The sequence below is a fragment of the Myotis lucifugus genome, unplaced genomic scaffold (genome assembly GCF_000147115.1).
Source record: "Myotis lucifugus unplaced genomic scaffold, Myoluc2.0 scaffold_7, whole genome shotgun sequence".
Taxonomy (NCBI): Eukaryota; Metazoa; Chordata; class Mammalia; order Chiroptera; family Vespertilionidae; genus Myotis; species Myotis lucifugus.
The window spans coordinates 10,200,772-10,207,900 of record NW_005871055.1 but is presented as its reverse complement, the minus strand read 5'-3'; the positions used below and the strand labels follow the sequence as shown (position 1 = coordinate 10,207,900).

Below are 7,129 nucleotides of genomic sequence, written 5' to 3'. Positions count from 1 at the left end.
TCTAAGTATACTAAAAAAGTAGTAATCAAGACTGTGTGGTACTGGCAAAAGTATAAACATTTATGTCTATAGAACAGAATTTAAAGTCCAGATATAAACCCATACATTTATCGTCAATTGATTGTGACAAGGGTGACAAGAAAATTCAGTGGGATTTATCAATAAATGGCACTGAGACAATTGTTTGCCACATGCAAAGAATGAAGTTGGACCTTTACCTCATACCAACTCATACCATATACAAAAATTAATTCAAAATGGATCAAAAACCTAAAATAAGAGCTAAAACTCTTAGAAAACACAACATAGATCTTTGTGACCTTGGTTAAGCAATGGTTTCTTATGTATTACATTTAAAAAGCACAAGAAAAAATAGATTAATTAAACTTTGTCAAAATAAAAAAACTTTTGTGCTTCAAAAGAAACCAACAAGAGCTCTAGCTGGTATGGCTCAGTGGATAGAGCGTCAGCCTGCAGACAAAGGTCCCAGGTTTGATTCTGGTCAAGGGCACATGCTTGGATTGCGGGCTCCATCCCCAGTGTGGGGTGTGCAGGAGGCAGCCGATCAATGATTCCCCTCATCATTGATGTTTCTATCTCTCCCTCTCCCTTCCTCTCTGAAATCAATAAAAATATATATTTAAAAAATTAAAAAAGAAACCAACAAGAAAGTGAAAAGACAGCCTACAAAATGGGAGAAAATATTTACAAATTACATATCTGATAGGGAACTAGTATCCAGAATATATAAAGAACTATTACAACTCAACAATAAAAAGACAAATAGCCAATTTAAAAATGGACAATGGATTGAAATAGTATTTTTCCAAATAGGTATATAAATGGCCACCAAGTACATGAAAGGATGCTTGACATCATTAGTCATTAAGAAAATGCAAATGAAAGTCACAATGAGATACCATTTCACATCAACAAGGATGGCTACAATAAAAAAGATGGGGACTTTCTCTTCCTACAGCTGTTGTTACACACAGTTATGAGGTCAGATGGGCAGCTGTCGTCTTGCCTCCAGCCTGAGGAGGAAGCCAAAGCACAGCGGAGCGCATTGCTGCGGGGCAGAGCAGGTGAACACACCCAACTAACATAACTAAAAATAACCACACCGTTCCTGAAGGTAAGCTTTATAATATCCCTACTTTTTAATTCATAATTTGGGAAGGTAGTCTTTGTCCTCTTCTATCTCCCTTCTCTCCATGAACCATGAAGAACTTTTTTTTTTACTGCTCCAAAGCAATGTATTCTCATTGGCAAATGTAACCATAATCTTTTAACAGTGGAAATAATGTCATCATTCCTTTTATATGTGTTAGAGGAGCTAGGGGATGAAAGCAGGGTAAGCAGGAAGCCAGGGTACTATAGAAAGAGGAGGGGGAAAGAAAACCAAGTAACAACTAGACAAGAGGAACATAACAGAAGATACTGTTTTCTTTCTTTCTCTTTCTAAGTTGTTGGTTGATTTATAAAGTCCTTTGACCAAAAACAAACAAACAAATAAACAAACAAACAAAAACTTAGGACAGTAAAGGCTAGGTAAATTGCAGTGTAGTACCATTAGTCAAGCTATGTAAGCAAACATTCTATCATCATATTCATGTCACATTATCACTAAAATCAGTCTTCAGAGAAGCCTTCAAACAGTTCCTGGTTTGTTAAGATTTTTGACATTTAAAACTCAATTGTAAGAGTGTTTTAAAATTTTCAAAGTGTTCTCACAAGCAATCTTGTTAGGTAGAAAGCACAGAATTATCTATTAGAGCTCAAGGTCAGAGAAGGAGTACTGAGTTCATGTCCAGCTGCTCTGATTAAAAACCACATCTGCTATTCATTACACCATTTATCTCTTCTACTTCAGACACATTAGGTAAAATAAAATGAGTATTAATAATTATCTTTACGTTTCATTTCAATATGTTTTATCATTCTTAGAGAGGTGGGAGTTACGGACTAAAACTTCTTGTTCTTCAATGTTTCCATTCATTAAAAGTCAAAGTAATATATAGAAAAATAACCACCAGCATCACAAGGAAACACTATCCAAGGTCTGAAGATTAAAAAAATTAATAAAAGACCAATAGGCTAAAATTTTTTATCAATCTCTGAAAAGTAAGAAGGGATTCTGGTAAAGGAACAAAGCCGCATATGTTTATTTATTATTTTTGTTTTCCCCTAATACTTGTACCACTTATTGGAACAAGAAATGATTTCTCTATATACTATAACTATTATCCGTGGAGATACGATGAATAGGTACCAATTCAAGCAAGTCAATAGTATTCAAAACACATCAAAGACTTGATATAAAAGTAGTCTCAAAAATGGCTCTTGGTCGAACGTTTAAAGATTGTTCTTTAATCTCACACTGAGATTAAAATCTTACCAGTAACAATGTGGCTCCAAAGGCAAAGCAAAACACCATGGTTCCTGCCAGGTGAGCCTCATTCATGATGCTGCCATCTGCTACTTTTAATGGGTGTAACACTGTTAGTGTTTTATGCCAGATGTGGTCAAAATTGATACCTAATTCTTCCAATAAAAGTGGTTCATCCTCAAAGCTGTTTCCATGGAATGGCTGAGGAGCAGTTGGAGTATATGTCTGAGCTGGCTGGGAATCTGCCTGGCGTATGGCTGCTGTGGCTGCATCACATCTGGAGGGACATACCGACCTTGCTGCGAGTAGTCACAGCCAGACACTGTTTGCTACAGGGGCCTCCCCTTCCTCCATAATCAGGACTGCTGTGACCGGTCATCGATGCTGTAACTTGTCTGGTAGAAATCCGTGTTTAAGTTATCAAAGCCTGACATTGCAAATTCATTAAAAGTCAAAGTAATATATAGAAAAATAACCACCAGCATCACAAGGAAACACTTGAGGCGGTGGCAGTAGAGGCGGTGGCAGTAGAGGTGGTGGCAGTAACTTCCGCGGTGCCTGATAACCCCTGAACTCCCTCCACAAAGAACTTTTAAAAAATTGTAGTAAAATATATACAACATAAAATTTACCATTTTAAGTGTATAATTCAGTGGCATTAAGTGCATTCACGTTGTTGTCCAACCATCACCACTAGTCACTTGAGAACTTTTTATAATGCCAAACTCAAACTCTGTACCATGTAACATGAAGAGGGACTTAAAAAAAAAGATAGATAACAACAAGTGTTAACTATGGTATGGAAAAACTGGGACCCTCATATTCACTGGTGACTGTAAAATAGTGCGGCTCCTTGGTGAATTTGTCTGGTAGTTCCTCAAAATGGAAAATGTAGAGTTAACCCTTGATCCTGTAATTCCATTTATAGGTATATACCCAAGATAATTGAAAATATATATCCACCAAAAAATGTGCACATAGAAGACAAAAAGTGGAAACAAGCCAAAAGTGTCTTGGCATGTAAATGTTTATAAACTGATGGAAGGCTAAACAAAATGTAGTATATCCATATAATGGAATATTATCTCTATATATAAAAGCCTAAGCAACTGTTACAACTGGTCGACTGGTTGCTATGATGCACACTGACCACCAGGGAGAAGACGCTCAATGCAGGAGCTGCCCCCTGGTGGTCAGTGCACTCCCACAGTCAACCTCCCGTGGCTGGCCAACCTTCCACAGTCCCTCCCCGCGGCTGGCCAGTCCTGATCGGCCCGGATCGCCAGCCAGGCCGAGGGACCCCACCCGGGCAGGAATTCGTACACGAGGCCTCTAATTCAGTCATAAAAGGAATGGAGTTCTGATATATTCTACAATAAGGATAAACCTTGAAAAACCTGGTTGCTGTGGTGAAGACTTCCAGTACTATGTTGAATAAGAGGGTGAAAGCGGATATCCCATGTCATCTACATGTTAAGTGAAAGAAGCCAGTTGTCACAAAAGGCCACATATTATATGATTTAATTTCTATGAAATGTCCAGAATAGACAAATTCATAGAGACAGGAAGTAGATTAGTTGTTGCCTAGGGCTATGAAAGAGGGGGAATGCGAATGACTACTATTGGGTTTGGAATTTCTTCTTGAGGTGATGAAAATGTTTTGGAATTAGATAGTGGTGATGGTTGTACAACTTTGACAATATGCTAAAAACCTCTGAATTGTACATTTAAAAAGAATAAATTGTATGGCATGTGATTAGCAGCTCCTTGAAGGAAGGGCAAAACTCATTCTGGATCGATGAGATTTGGTGAATCTTAAAAATACATATATCACTTCTAATGTTAGAAAAACAATGTTCATGCTTAGCTTCCTACTATGTTGAACTAATAAGTAAGTGTTTTCTTCATGTAACAATTATATATTTGACATTATTAGTCTGTCTTTTGGGGCATTACTTCATTTTGGATATAAATGACCCATGTTAACAGCATTGTTGGTTTTCTTGATTATTCTTTTGGTATGCTGATGTCCCTAATGAAGACTAATAGTTTGTATACATTTTATTTTTTCTAAATAAAAGATTACATTGGAAGCTAGACATCACAATTCATTGACAATTTACTTCGTCCTTTGTTGTAGTAAAATACAAAAATGTTTTAAAAAGCTTAAAAATGTCTAAAAATGTTAAAAAGGTTTAAAAATGTTTGAGTTAACTTTCCTGAAACCTAGAGTGTGATATTAAGGACACATTCCCCACTGCCCTGAATCAGGTGTATCCCATAGATAAGGATTTGAACTTCTATTACTGACTTAGAGTGACTTGCTAAGATAACCATTTGTGAGAGTGATGTACTCTCCCTAGATAACCACATGTGGTCCCTCCCCCTGTTTAAGATTAACATGTGTGTATTGACGTAATTCATTGATAGCCACCTGGACTGCTGCGGGTACGAAACAGGCTTTAAAAATGGGTCCTGACCAGCCAACAGTGCTCGCCTGTTGAGACCGCCACAAAGGCAGGTCCTTTTGCCAGTCTGGCAAGCGACGCCGTTCCATGCTCCTCTCTCTGCCAGACGACAGAAGAACAGTTAGTACCTCCCGATCGAGATGTGACCGATCTCTTGGGTGAGGAACGCCGGCCCCCTGCATTGGGACCGGACCAGCCCAGCTGCCGGACCCCAGAGGACAGCACCACCAGGATCCCATCAAGCCTGTACCCGCAGCATCAGGAACTTTTGTGAGTAATAAAGTGCTGTGTGATTTGCAATTGCATATGTTTCATGTGGTATAATTCCTCTGGCAGATAGTTGAATCTTTTTGTGTACCCTTAAAACTGAAATTAAAGCTTCTGGTCTTTTCGGTCCTAGGCCTGCCCTTGGTCCTGCTTGCATAGAGCAGCCTCTTCGCTAGCAACTACTTGAATGTCCCAACACCTCCACGGTTTTTTATCTCAAGGGACGCCTTAGATCAGCGGTTCTCAACCTGTGGGTCGCGACCCCTTTGGGGGTCGAACCACCCTTTCACAGGGGTCACCTTAAGACCATCGGAAAACACATATATAATTACATATTGTTTTTGTGATTAATCACTATGCTTTAATTATGTTCAATTTGTAACAATGAAAATACATCCTGCATATCAGGTATTTACATTACGATTCAAACAGTAGCAAAATTACAGTTATGAAGTAGCAACGAAAATAATTTTATGGTTGGGGGTCACCACAACATGAGGAACTGTATTAAAGGGTCGCGGCATTAGGAAGGTTGAGAATCACTGCCTTAGATAAATACCCCAGATCCTTTCCCGGGATCTACTTGGGACAGCCCTGTTTGGTGATGTATAACACAAAGGCATGTCTCATCACCACACAATTTTTGCATTGCTACCCACAGTGTTCAGAAGTCTTTGCTCTTGTTAAATAAAAAATACAGGCTGACTTTAGACTTTAGGTGAATAAATTATTTATGGAACTAGAGGTAAATTCTTGCCCAAAAGCTGACTTGTGGCTACCATGGTCCAAAGGTTTATACCCAAATCTAGACCTAAAATAGTTTTATTTCTTTCTCTACTTATTCCCTACAGGATTGAAAGCTATTTAAAAAAAATGGTGAGTTGTGTGCCTGAACTAGCCTAATTTTTCTAAAAACTACTCTTCTTAGACAGCAGCCTTGATATCTCAGGGAGATTAAAATAAAAGTTATTAGAGTGAGGTCAAGTATTAACTAATACTTGTGTTACTATGATCTCTGCTTTCTCATCCCTTCCCTGTTCTTCAGTGTTTTTCAGGGTTATTCCTTAAGATTTGCAAGTCCTGAAGGCAGAATCTATGACAGTGGAGAGTTCTCAATGGAGGTGGGCATTTCCTTGAGGCCTCTTCCTTACATCAGCTGCTCCAGGATGAGGTCAGCTATCTGTCTCCTAATTCTAGAAAGACTGTGGCAAATTTCTGCACCAGGTTGCATTTCTCTCTATTTAAAAAAAATATTGTTGAAAGTATTACACATGTCTCCTTCTTCCACCCCCAATTGACCTCCTCTAGCCTGCTTCAACCCCCCAACCCCTGCCCCAGGTCTTCACCACCCTATTGTCTGTGTCCATGCATTATGCATCTATGCATACAAGTTCTTTGGTTGATTTCTTCCCACCCACCCACTTTCCCTCCCTCCCTCACCTTCCTTCTGAGATTCCACAGTCTGTTCTATGCTTCTATGTCTCTGGATCTATTTTGTTCATCAGTTCATTTTGTTCATTAGATTCCACATATGAGTGAGATCGTGTAATTCTTGTCTATATCTGACTGGCTTATTTTGCTTAGCATAATACTCTCTAGGTCCCTCCATACTGCCTCAAAGGGTAAAAGATCCTTCTTTTTTTATTTCTGCATAGTATTCCATGGTGTAAATGTACCACAGCTTTTTTATCCACTCACTTACTGATGGGCACTTGGACTGTTTCCAGATCTTAGCTATTGTAATTGTGCTGCTATGAACATAGGGGTGTATATATTCTTTATGATTGGTGTTTCGGGTCTCTAGGATATATTCCTAGAAGTGGAATCACTGGGTCAAATGGCAGTTTCATACTTAATTTTTTGAGGAAACTCCATACTACTTTTCATAATGGCTGCACCAGTCTGTATTCCCACCAGTAATGTATTAGGGTTCCCTTTTCTCCACATCCTCACCAGCACTTGTCATTTGTTGATTTGTTGATGGTAGTCATTCTGACAGGTGTGA

The 7,129-nt window shown here is 38.7% G+C and overlaps 1 pseudogene; it reads right to left on the bottom strand.

The window, feature by feature from the left end:
* Positions 1–2,172: 2,172 nt before the first annotated feature.
* Positions 2,173–2,823, bottom strand: LOC102442303 (annotated as a pseudogene).
* Positions 2,824–7,129: the final 4,306 nt, after the last annotated feature.